The 12,360-nt window shown below is 49.1% G+C and overlaps 1 protein-coding gene across 1 annotated transcript in view; it reads right to left on the bottom strand.

The window, feature by feature from the left end:
* EPHX1 (epoxide hydrolase 1, microsomal (xenobiotic)) overlaps positions 1–4,764 on the bottom strand; it is a 37,911-nt gene extending 33,147 nt beyond the window's left edge. The window contains exon 1 of the mRNA XM_011948943.1: positions 4,677–4,764. The gene's annotated coding sequence lies outside the window, so the exon portion shown is untranslated. The remainder of the gene's footprint in view (positions 1–4,676) is intronic.
* Positions 4,765–12,360: the final 7,596 nt, after the last annotated feature.

Below are 12,360 nucleotides of genomic sequence, written 5' to 3'. Positions count from 1 at the left end.
CCCGGCTAATTTTTTTTGTATTTTAGTAGAGACGGGGTTTCACCGTGTTAGCCAGGATGGTCTCAATCTCCTGACCTTGTGATCCGCCCGTCTCTGCCTCCCAAAGTGCTGGGATTACAGCCGTGAGCCACCACGCCCAGCCGACCTGGTGGCTATGTTTGCTGGGCCCACTGCTATTTCCCCACAGGGACAACTTGGCAGCAAGAAGGTCCTGCCACAACCAGAAAAACTGGAACGTGAGACAGTATATTCATTTGCCCCAAAGAGCTGGTAAGAGAGTCAGGCTTCTCATATCTTATCACTGCAGGATATACTCATACCTGGAAAGATGGCCTTGGGGCTTGGCACTGGGACCAACGTATTTCTCTTAGTTTCCCAAAGTCTCTCCAAAATTGGCCAAGTCTCTCCAGTTCTAGCAGAAAGAGGGATACAAATTTGTAGGACCGGAAAGTCACCCCTCAATGCAGCCAGTGTCTCTCATTCCACAGGGAAAGTACATTCCCAGGCTGAGTTGCCAGAGGACAAGCTGAGGTGGTGGCCTTTCGTGAGGGCTGGAAGGCCAATGGCTGCCTGCTCCTGGCCTCTCACAGCACGGCTCTCTGACCCTTCATGGAGGCACTGGGACCTCTTGCTTGAGGTCACCAGCCTCCCACAGCCTTCAAGAGTCCCAGTCCGGGCTGCTCTTGGACTAAAGCCAGCCAGGCAGGCCCATGGCAGAGACGCTCAGAAGCTCAGAACATGACCTAGACTTTAGGATGTGTCTGGGCACCCACAGCTGCTCTGAGGAAGGCTAGAGAAGCCCTGAGCTGTGACACTTGGGTGGAAAGACTCTTTAAACACACCAACTCCCATACTACAACCATCCTAAGAGGTAGTTTTTCTTTTTAAAAATTATTTAAGACAGGGTCTCACTATGTTGCCCAGGGTGGTCTTGAACTCCTGGGCTCAAGATATCCTCCTGCCTCAGCTTCCCAAAGTGCTGGGATTACAGGTGTGCTCCACCACTCCCAGCTAATTTATTCTTTATAGAGATGAGGTCTTACTTTGTTGCCCAGGCTGGTCTCAAAACTCCTGGGCTCAATTGACCCACTCCCTCAGCTTCCCAAAATGCTGGAATTACAGGTGTGTGCCATCTTGCCCAGCCAGTTTTTCTATTTTAAAGATAATTAAAAATGAAGCTCAGATATGTGTAGTTAATCCAGCTCTGAAGTACCAACAAGACATTCAAATTCAGTCAGTCTATTCATCAAACTTCCCAAATGCTAAAGGAAGCAAAAACTCCTGCTCCTGACCTAGGAACAAGACCTGTGATCCTAATTTGTGGAGTAGCTGGAGAATTTTCCAGAAGTCTCTTCAACTCCTCAGAGAAAAGAACACTTTCCCCTCCTACGCAAGCTTGCTCAGTTAAGCCTTGGAGAGCCTAATGGGTGTGGCTGTGCAGGGGGCTGGACCATGCACTAAACCACACCCACCCACCCACCAGGCAACAGCAGGGCCAGTGGGCATGAGGACTCCATGCCAGGTCTCTGAACCCATCTCCTGGAATGCCGTAGGTCAGGCTGTGACAGTCAAATGGCTGCTTTCTGCTGAGAAAGGATGAACTATGACTTCCCCTGGGAAAGTAAATAAACCTTGACAGTAGGGGAGGCTGCTCAGTGTGAGCTTGGTTTGCACAATCCCAGTTATATAATAGAGGATTGGATTGCACAGTTTTCTCCTTGGAAAGGAGAGGAAGCTCTTCCTGGAGCCCCCACCAGCTCCTCCCTCCTCAGGAAAGGGGTGTGGCTGGATCCTTGGCAACGCTTTGGTCCCCTAAGGGAGGAACTGCTGAGGTGCCTTCTCCCTCCTGCAACCCCCATCTTATCCCACAGCCCCTTGGAGACTGCTCCTAAGCCACTAGGTCTGGGTCAAGAACCAGTCACAGGCAGCCCAGGGGGCCAGGCGGGCTGGGCAGTGACCCTCCTGCCTTGACTCAGGGCCCTTGAACTCTTAAGATTTTGCCTCCCCTACCCTGTGGCCAGGGCCTTCACTCTACTTGAAGTGTCTTCACTGGACCCAGCAGAGGCTACAGGGCCCACTGAGTCCCATCTAAACTTACTGTTTTCCTCCTACACATTCCTTTCCTGAAATCCCTTTGGACTTAGCCACAGAATCATCACATAGCAGAGCTGCAAGAAGCCTTGTAGATCGCTGAGCCTAACCTCATTTTACAGATGAGGTCCAGAGACGGGACACATTAATGGCAGAGCTGGGACATGAGCCAAGTCTCTTTTCCAGCCCAATCCTTTTCCCACATCACTGTATTGCCTCTCAAAGGAATGAATTGCTATTGATGGGATTTATGGCCCTAGCAGAGGTGTGTTTTGAGTATGAGATCCTAGAGGTCCCTCAAATCACTATCTGTCTACTCCATCTGTGCCCACTCTGGCCCTGAGTGGGTGGGCTTCAAGCTACTTCTTCAGCAAGGGTGACCAGCTCATGCTTGGCCCTCCCTTATTTGGTATACCCAGCTGTGATCCGTGTGGTTGAATCTCTTGGCCTAAGAACTGAGAAATGGATCTCAGTAGCCCCTGCCTTCACATGTCTGGGCCTGGTCCAAGATACCAGAAGGGGAATCAAGGTGCCAGGTGAGCAATCACCAAGCCTGGGTATGCTGGCTCTCAGGTCGACAGGAGGGGCACTGTGCATTGGTGACCCTGGGCTCCCTGAAAATGCCAGTTAAGACATCAGGCAGGAACCAGGGCACCCCAGGAGGAGCCTGAACAGAGTCATTCCACCTCCTGCAGTGGTCACGATGCCCTTTCTGCAAAGGTCCCTCTGCCCACAGAGCCCTCATTCAGGGCTTCCTGAAGATGTTTCCAGCTGCGTAAGTCCGTGCCAGCTAGTGTGCTTCAGGCACAGCTGAGAGGCAGGAGGCATCACGCAGAGAGCTTGTGGCTTGTCACAGATGGTGCTGAGGTTCACCCTGGCTGCCTTGCTGAGCAGTTGTTTTCTGTGGAAGGTTCTTCCTTTCCTGGAATTGGGAAGAAGGCCGCATAAAGCTCAAGACTCTCCTCGCCTACAGACTGAGCTAGTTCAGTTTATCCAGTAGGTCACTCACCAGCTTGATCCACACTCTGCAACACAAACATAAGGCCATCCAAGCTGGGCACACTCCTGCCCCCAGCCTTTGCACCCGCACCCCAGGAAGCAGCTTGGCTGCTCCCTAACTCTTCAGGTCTATGCCAATGCCACCCTTCAGTGAGGCCTTTCCTTTCCACCTGGCACTCCTCTCCCCTCTTTAAAGTTTTATTTCTCTCCATAGCACGCTTCATCTTCTAACATACTTGTTAGTTTACAAATGTATTTCATTATCCCTCTGCCCCTAGAACTGCAAATCCCAAGAGGGTATGCTCCCCGCTGTGCCCCAGTTCCACAGTGAGCAGTTCCTAAGTACAGCCCACGCTTCCTCAGGGAATACACGGGCCTCCTAGGTGTGGAAATTTGGGAAAGAAAAACTGCTTGCAGAACACTCCCAGAGTTTTTACTGCTAAGTCAGAGCAAGTGGGGCCAGTGAAAGACCCCCTAATATCCCCCAAACCCAGCTCCCTGAAGGAGGCAACCATTACACCAGAAAACAATGTTACTTTCTGGAGAATTGTGGCTTCCTGAAAATATTTATTTTAAATTATGCTGGATGCAGAGGAGGCTGCACAATGGTACTGAAACAGGCACCAATCCCAAGGTCCTCAACAATTTTCCACCAACAGCTCATCAATCCCAGCAAAGGGCTGTCCTGGAAGCTGGCCTGCTAAGTGCATGGGTCCCCCTTACCTCCCACCTCCAGCCACAAGCTGAGCCCTCACAGAGCTTCCAGGACAGCGAGTGTTGCCTGTGGGGGCGGATCCAGGCTTTGTGGAACTTGAAGTTTAAACAATAGGAGGTGGGGAAGGGAGGGGGCATTCAACTTTAAGAGAAAAAGGTCGAAATTAGGATTACAACATTGCTAGGCACCCCTCCTCCAAGGTCTCGGGAGCCGCCAGGGCAAGGAAGGAGCCAGAAGCTCCGAGAAAACGACACCTGCCAGGGAGGGAGGCAGGCAGCGACTCGGTCTCCGCGGCGCTTTTGCTCAGGTTGACCACATTCCCTGGCTTCGACTACAGGGTGAACTCCCGGGCAAGTTTCCTGTTCTGCAAGCGGAGAGGGCTGGCCTTCGATCCCGAGACCAGAGCGAGGGGGTGCGGGGCGGCGGCTACAGCGGCAGACGGAGATGAAAGCGCATTTCAACTAAAAGGTGTAATCAGTGTTCGGACTTGGGTGACAAATAAGTGCATTTCACCGCGGAGCGAGCCACGACCTTGGAAGCAGAGCTCGCCCAGGCCAGGGGACGCGGTGCGCTCCCGGAGTCGCGAGCCCCCAGCCCTGCGGCGTCTGCCCGCCGTCTGGGACGTGGAATTCCCTGCGAGAGGTCCGCGGTCGCCTGCAGGCTCCTTCTCCCGGGGAGGCGGCACGCACGGTCTCTTGGCCGGGGCAGGAGCTGGGGGCGGACCGCCTACAAGTCCCTCTGCACCCCTGCAGACCGACCGCAGCCCCGACCCCTCGACGCCCCAGCCCCTCGGCGCCCCGGCACGCAGCCCACCCCGGCGACCCAGCCCGCGCAGAGCCCGAACCGCGTCTGCGCGGCCCCAGGCGCTTACGGTCTCGGCTCGCAGGCTCCGGCGGCGGCGGTCTCTCCAACTCCCCGGCTCCCCTCGGCTAGTCTCCAGCCGCCCCGGCGCAGTCTCCGCCCAAGCCCGGCCTCCAAGCGGGGCGTTCCCCGGCCCGGAGGACCCGGGTTCCGCACTTCCTCGCCCGTTACCTGAGCGATCCGGGAAAGTCTCTACACCTCCCCAGGGCTCCACCTCTGCCGGGTATAAAACAGGCTACTCAAAGGGCGGTCCGTGGCCCCGATGACAGAAATGGAGAGAAGCGTTTAGCAGCTTGTACAGCAGTTTGATCCCGTAACTTTGTCAGTTGAATCTAAAAACAAAAATCCAAACTTGCATGATGTACATCTTTATTTTATTATTTTTAAAACTTTTTTGGAGACAGGGTCTCACTCTATCACCCAGGCTGGAGTGCAGTGGTGCGATCTCGGCTCACTGCAGCCTCAAGCGATCCTCCCACTTCAGCCTCCAGAATACTGGGACTACAGGCTGCACCACCACACCTGGCTAAGTTTTAAATTTTTGTAGATACAGAGGTCTCACTTTGTTGCCCAGGCTGATCTTGAACTTTTGGGCTCAAGCGATGCACCTGCCTCCACCTCCCAAAGTGTTGAGATTATGGGCATGAGCCACTGCACCTGTCGGTGTATGTCTTTTTAATTTCATCTTTCTAGCAATTCATTTTTAGTATATTTAACAAACATATTGGTCCGTGACACAGTGGGAAATTTAAAAACAAATTAGTGTCTTTAAACAGAGAATGTGAGAAGCAATGGTCTGAAGCACTCTTGGGGGTCTTCATGGTGAGGACCAGTATACGATGCTGAGTTCAATGCCAGGGGAGCAACCTCTTAGTGAATCCCCTCCTGCTTTGGAGGAAGCTCAGGGCCCAGGCAGGTGGTTGCTGGGGCTCTTTTGACTTCTGTGAGAGCGCTGATCCCCAGTCCCTCATCGTTAGAAAACCTGCCCCATAGCCTCTGCCATCACCCCTCCTTAGCTCCTCCCTTCACCTGCTCAGAGGTGCAGTTCTTTCAACCACCAGCATCCTCAGGATCTCGGCTGACAGACTACAGGTAGGAGGCCACGTGCAGGGCCTGTGGCTGGAGTTTTAAGCTTCTGACTGTCACCCTGCACACTTCAGGATAAGGTTCACCACTAGCCACCTTCTTTTGTTCTCCAAACTTTCTACTCATCCTGGCCCAAGAATTCTCTATTTTAATTAAGACTGGCTGTTTCTGGCCAGCAGACACACTCACCTCATGGGCAGTGAGGCAGTCTCCCAGGTGATGCACTGTCCAGGCCCCAGAAACGGCCACTTGAAGGCCAGGGCCTCTGGGGGCTGCTGGCAGGTGCCCACACACTCATAAGCCAGGAACCCCGGGGGCTCCAGCACCCAGTTTTCAGCCCATTTCATCCCCTGCAGGTCAATGTACATCTCCTGGCGGCAGCAACGGGTGACCTCGGTCACTGGTGCTTGAGGGTCACAGTCGCCCTGAGCTCTGTGTGAGCAAGGAGAGCAGGGTCAGAGGTCAGCTGGGAAGGCTGAGGTCAGAAGGCCTGGGGCACAGCTCAGTGGACACCTGGGAGGGAGATTTATGATCCAGCTCTCACTGTTTTAAAAGCTGGACATTTGTGAGAAGATGAATGAATAAACATATCTGAAACATAAATAATTAAATCAGCTACTATTAATTAAAGGTCTCCTAACAGGCCGGACACTGAACTAGGTACTTCACAGGTATTATCTCAGGTGATGTCTGCATTTCATCCTCGGGTAAGTTCCAACATTATCCCCATTCCACCTGAGGCCACTGATACCCAGAGGTGTTCGGTGACATGCCAGAGGACCTGCAGCCAGTGGAAGGCAGAGCTAGATGGAGGCCAGGCCGACTGTTTCCAAGGCCTCTTCTTAACCACTGTGCTATGCAGCCCCTGTCTGCTCCAGAGAGCTAACTTGTCCATAAGGAAAGAATTCACCAAAGCAGGAGGGAAGCTCATCTCCCCTAGTAACCGCTAAAGCTAGGATTTTTCAAAAATTTAATCACAAAGAAGGATAAAGTGGAAGTAGATGATTACAATAAAGTGTATATGAGTCAATGGCAACATAAAAATCCATTGAAAATTATCAAAGATATTTTTAAATAAAATGAATAATACAATGTCTTCCTTTTTTTTTTTTTTTTTGAGATGAGGTTTCGCTCTTCTTGGCCAGGCGAGAATGCAATGTCTCGATCTTGGCTCACTGCAACCTCCACCTCCCATGTTCAAGTGATTCTCCTGCCTCAGCCTCCCTAGTAGCTGGGATAACAGGCATGCACCGCCATGCCCAGCTATTTTTGTATTTTTAGTAGAGACTGGGTCTCACCATGTAGGCCAGAGTGGTCTCAAACTCCTGACCTCAAGTGATCCACCTGCCTCGGCCTCCCAAAGTGCTGGGATTACAGCTGTAAGCCACCACACTGGGTCTCTCTTTTTTTTTTTTTTAGAGACAAGGCCTGGCTATGTTGACTGAACTGGCCTCCAACCTCAGCCTGCCAAGGAGCTGGGACTACAGGTGTGTGTCACTGTGCCCGGCTGCAAATAATTTTTTTCTAACATGTGGCTTGTCTTTTCATTCTCTTAATAGTGTCTAAAGAATAGCAAATATTTTAATTTTAAAGAAGTCCAGTTTATCATTTTTTTCTTTTACAGATTTTTTTGGTATTGTTTCTAAATCTTTGCCTAACCAAGGTCACAAAGGTTTCTTCCTATGTTTTCTTCTTATGTTTTATGGTTTTACATTTAGAAATATGATCTATCTTTGGCCGGGCGCGGTGGCTCAAGCCTGTAATCCCAGCACTTTGGGAGGCCGAGACGGGCGGCTCACGAGGTCAGGAGATCGAGACCATCCTGGCTAACACGGTGAAACCCCGTCTCTACTAAAAATACAAAAACTAGCCAGGCGAGGTGGCGGGCGCCTGTAGTCCCAGCTACTCGGGAGGCTGAGGCAGGAGAATGGCGTAAACCCGGGAGGCGGAGCTTGCAGTGAGCTGAGATCAGGCCACTGCACTCCAGTCCGGTCGACAGAGCGAGACTCCGCCTCAAAAAAAAAAAAAAAAAAAGAAATATGATCTATCTTTTTAATTTTTGTATATAGTACAAGGTAGAGCTCAAAGTTCACTTTTTAAAAACATCTGGATATCTAGTTGTTCCAGCACTATTTGTTGAATGGACTGTCTTATTTCCATTAACCTGCCTTCACACTTTTTTTTTTTTTGAGACAGATTTCGCTCTTTCACCCAGGCTGATTTCAGCTCACTGCAACCTCTGCCCCCAGGTTCAAGTGATTCTCCTGCCTCAGCCTCCTGAGTAGCTGGGATTACAGGTGCGTGCCACCACAACTGGCTAATTTTTTTGTATTTTTAGTAGAGACGGGGTTTCACCATGTTGGCCAGATTGGTCCCACACTCTTGACCTCAGGTGATCCACCTGCCTCTACCTCCCAAAGTGCTAGGATTATAAACGCGAGCCACCATGCCCGGCCACTTTTGATTTATTTATTTATTTATTTTCAATTTATTTTTAATTTTTTTTTTTTGAGATGGAGTCTTGCTTTGTCACCTAGGTTGGAGTGCAGTGGCATGATCTTGGCTCACTGCAACCTTTATCTCCTGGGTTCATGCAATTCTCCTGCCTCAGCCTCTTGAGTAGCTGGGATTATAGGCATGTGCCAACACGCCTGGCTGATTTTTGTATTTTTAGTAGACACAGGGTTTCACCATATTGGTCAGGTTGGTCTTGAACTCCTGACCTCAAGTGAGCCACCCACCTCAGCCTCCCAAAGTGCTGGGATTACAGGTGTGAGCCCCCATGCCTGGCCCTTTTGATATATTTAATAAATCAGTTATCCATATATATGTGGGTCTGTTTTTGGGTTCTGTTCTTTTTCATTGATCTACTTGATTTCCTTGATGCTATCTTGAATAACCATAGCTATGTAATAAGACCTGAAGGAAGGTAGTGTTAGTCCTTCAACTTTTTGCAAAAGTGTTCTTTTGCAAAGTTGTTTTAGCTATTCGTGGTCCTTTACTTTCCCATATGAATTTAGAATCGGCATGTCAATTTCTACAAAAAATAAATAAATAAATAAAAGCCTGCTAGGCCGGGCATGGTGGCTTACGCCTGTAATCCCAGCACTTTGGGAGGCCAAGGCAGGTGTATCACTTGAGGCCAGGAGTTCGAGACCAGTTTGGTCAACATGGCAAAATCCTGTCTCTACTAAAAATACAAAGATTAGCTGGGTGTGGTAGTGTGCCTGCAGTCCCAGCTATTTGGGAGGCTGAGGTACGAGAATTCCTTGAACCCAGGAGGTGGAGGTTGCAGTGAGCCAAGATCACATGAGTGCACTGCAGCCTGAGTGACAGAGTGAGACTCCATCTCAAAAAAAAAAAGTATAATTTATTGATCTTTACTATATTCTAGGCACTGTGCTAAAAGCCTAAAATGGATCATGATTTTTTTTGTTTTTTTTGAGACAGTGTTTCGCTCTGTCACCTAGGCTGGAGTGCAGTGGCGTGATCTTGGCTCATTACAATCTCTGCCTCCCTGGTTCAAGCGATTCTCGTGCCTCAGCCTCCCAAGTAGTTGGGATCAACAGGCATGAGCTGTTGGTAGAAGAGCTGAGGCAGGACTGGCTTATCTGTCATAATGTAAAAGAGTCTAGGAAGATGTCCGGGGTCCATGTTCTAAAACCCCTCGTGGCCTTTGGAACACCAAGCTCTGTGCCAAAGAGTGGAAGCCTGCCCTGCCACACCACAATCTAAGCCCATGGCATAAAACTCCTTGTGGCTTGGACGGAACCAGGGCTCGGGGCATAAAACCCCTCGTAGCCTCTGGAATGTACACAGACTTGTTGGTTTCTTGTGTCTTACTTGTAAACATGTCCTCCATTATCTCAAGCAGCAGAGCATATTCTATATGCGTCAAAGGAAATGCTAAACCGTCACATCTATGCTTAATGCCCCACTACCTTTCTACCCCCACATCCTCACGCCCTCACCTGTTTACCCTCATGTCCTTACCAACTGCTTCTTTGTTTGATTGCCAATAAATAGCGTGGGCTCTAGAGCTCAGGGCCTTCCGCAGCCTCCAATCTAGCGCTGGCCCCCCACACCCACTTTGTGCACTCTTAATTTGTCTTTTCTCATTCCTTTGACCCTGACGGACTTTGTAGCCCCCACGGCCTGGTGTTGGGCCTGATAACCCCAACATTTCTGGTGCCCAGCGTGGGGCTATGAAGACCCCAGTAAAGGAACGCTAGAGCATGTGGAAGTGGAGGACGCATCATCAAAGGAAACCTGAGGACGACTGAAAGGAGCTCGGTGGGTAAGCTGGGTGCTCAGAAGAACCAGGGTAACAATGGGACAAAATGAAAGTAAACATTCTGCTTATTTGAACTTTCTAAGGCATTTATTACGGAGAGGGGGAGTGAATGTTAGTATTCAACATTTATTAACACTCTTTAGTACAGTAGATCAGTTTTGCCCACGGTTCCCAGAACAAGGGACAATGGAGTTGGATGAATGGGAAAGAATTGGCAGAGATTTAAAAAAGGCACATAAAGGAGCCAAAATTCCGTTTCTGTTTGGTCAGTGTGGGCGTTGATAAACGCAGCTCTTGAGCCATTTCAAACAGATGGTGAGGCAGATTCAGATGAGGAACAGGCAGATGAGTATAAAAAATTAACTTCAGATTCTGAATGTGAGGAACAGGAACCAGAGGAAATTAAAGAAAGGGAAGCTGAAAAAGTGTATTTTACTAGCCCGTCGGTTCCACCTGCTGAATTAAGTGAATGGCCACCTCCTCCCTCTCCCCATAATGGGTGAGATGAATTAGCTGTAAAACTTACCACTCTGGTAGTTACAACATTAAAACCTGCCGCAATTGGTGGTGCCATACAAAATTTTATTCAGAAGGCTAGAGCTGAAGGAGACCTAGAAGCATGGCAATTTCCTATTACTATAACCCAACAAGGAGGACAACATACAGCTAATTGGGCCACTTTTAAGTCATTAAAGGAATTTAAACAAGCCATTAGTCAATATGGACCAATTTCTCCTTTTGTATAAACTTTACTAAAAAATGTGGCTCCTCGCCGGGCGCGGTGGCTCAAGCCTGTAATCCCAGCACTTTGGGAGGCCGAGACGGGCGGATCACAAGGTCAGGAGATCGAGACCATCCTGGCTAACACGGTGAAACCCCGTCTCTACTAAAAAATACAAAAAACTAGCCGGGCGAGGTGGCAGGCGCCTGTAGTCCCAGCTACTCCGGAGGCTGAGGCAGGAGAATGGCGTAAGCCTGGGAGGCGGAGCTTGCAGTGAGCTGAGATCCGGCCACTGCACTCCAGCCTGGGTGACAGAGCGAGACTCCGTCTCAAAAAAAAAAAAAAAAAAAAAAAAAAATGTGGCTCCTGATAATAGATTAATACCATATGACTGGGATACTTTAATAAAATCTGTTCTCACTCTGTCCCAGTACTTACAGTTTAAAACTTGGTGGGCTGATGAAGCTCAAACTCAGGCAAGAGAGAACACAAACACAGCCGCCTGTGCCTGTTTCCTTTGAACAGTTAATGGGGTTGGGCCCTAATTGAGGCCAATTAGATAATCAAGCAGTAATGAAAAATGTTGCCATTGTTCAGTTATGCACTGTGTGCTTAAGGGCATGGAAAAAAATAAATGTTACAGGGAAAAAATATCCTTCTTTCATTAGACCTATGAGAGGGAAGGCTCATTTGGCTGAATATATTAAGGCTTGTGATGGCATTGGGGGTAATTTACATAAGGCTACCCTTTTAGCTCAAGCTATGGCTGAATTAAAGGTGGGAAAAAATATGCCCTGTTTCTCAGGATCTTGTTTTAATTGTAGGCAATTTGGACACACAAAAAAGGAATGTAGAAATGGAAATCAAAAGGCAAAAACTATTACCATCAATGAACAGAAAAGTCCCAGTGTATGCCCCCAGTGTAAGAAAGGCAATCACTGGGCAAATCAGTATCATTCTAAATTTAGCAAAGATGGGCAACCTCTTTGGGGAAACGGGAAGAGGAGCCTGCCTCGGGCCCCTCAACAAACCAAGGCATATCTGGCACAGTCAGCACCCTTACAAACGTACAATTGTCCCCCGCCACAGCAGGCAGTGCTGCAGTAGATCTTTGCAGCACAGTTCCTGTTTCCTTTCTTCCTGGGGAGCCACCAAAGAAGATCCCTACAGGAGTTAGGGGCCCTTTAACCTCAGGAACAGTTGGTCTATTGCTTGGAAGGTCTAGTTTAAATTTAAGAGGTGTCACTGTACATACAGGAATAATTGATGCTGATTATACCAGAGAGATTCAATAAGTTATTAGTTCCTCAATTCCATGGTCTGCTTCCCTAGGAGAAAGAATTGCTCAGTTGTTACTGCTACCTTATGCAAATCTGGGAAGCAGTATAGTAAAAAGCATAAGAGGCTTTGGTAGTATGAATCCAGCAGGAAAAGCTGTATATTGGGTTAATCAAGTGTCTGCCAAAAGACCTATTTGTACGGTAAGTATTCAAGAAAAGGACTTTGAAGGGTTAGTAGATACTGGAGCTGATGTTTCTATTATTGGTTTAAATCAATGGCCCCAGCATTGGTCAAAACAAAAGGCATCCATTG

This window comes from Colobus angolensis, unplaced genomic scaffold (genome assembly GCF_000951035.1).
Source record: "Colobus angolensis palliatus isolate OR3802 unplaced genomic scaffold, Cang.pa_1.0 Scaffold288, whole genome shotgun sequence".
Taxonomy (NCBI): domain Eukaryota; kingdom Metazoa; phylum Chordata; class Mammalia; order Primates; family Cercopithecidae; genus Colobus; species Colobus angolensis.
This window is presented reverse-complemented; position numbering and strand designations above follow the sequence as displayed.